General features: G+C 44.7%; 1 protein-coding gene across 1 annotated transcript in view; it reads right to left on the bottom strand.

Annotated features, from left to right (window-relative positions):
• SORCS2 (sortilin related VPS10 domain containing receptor 2) overlaps nucleotides 1-586 on the bottom strand; it is a 377,827-nt gene that overhangs the window by 56,696 nt on the left and 320,545 nt on the right. The gene's annotated exons all lie outside the window — the stretch shown is intronic.

Genomic DNA, 586 nt, shown 5'->3' with positions numbered 1-586 from the left:
AAAAAAAAAAAAAAAACTACAGTCCTACTGGCACTGTTATTATTTTTCTCAAATTTCTCATTTCTTTTACAACCGTAACTAAGCCTTTCTCTCTCCTTTTTCCTTTTGCTGAAAAGAACCAAGGAAAAGAACCAAGATTTTGGCTTCATTAATTTTTCAGGGCACCTTAAATTGAAGAGTATTTGCACATTTGCAGTCAATTTCTATAGGAAAATAAGTCTCCGTGATTGTACTTTAGGTTAATTACATGGAAGGCTAAGTAGCTATTGACACCCGGAAGCACACGCTGTCCCCATGGAAGATGCCAGGGCAGAGAGACAGCCCGCGAGGCCAGGGACATGCGGGGGTGCCAGTCAGCAAAGACCAGACCCTGGCGAGGAGCCCAGGTCCAGGGAAGAGCCACGGATCAGGACACCCAGGGGTCTCAGTTTGGAGGTCCCTGGCCTGGGTGATCACCATTGGTAGAAATTCATCATTCATTTATTCATTCGTGCATCTAACTGCCAACCTTTCATTTCCATCATCCATCCACTCAAACAACCCCTACCATGCATCTACCCACCATGCATACATCATCTACCTTCCA

The sequence above is a fragment of the Pteropus alecto genome, unplaced genomic scaffold (assembly GCF_000325575.1).
Source record: "Pteropus alecto unplaced genomic scaffold, ASM32557v1 scaffold5, whole genome shotgun sequence".
Taxonomy (NCBI): Eukaryota; Metazoa; Chordata; class Mammalia; order Chiroptera; family Pteropodidae; genus Pteropus; species Pteropus alecto.
The sequence above is the reverse complement of the archived record's forward strand: the minus strand, read 5'-3'. Positions and strand labels throughout refer to the sequence as shown.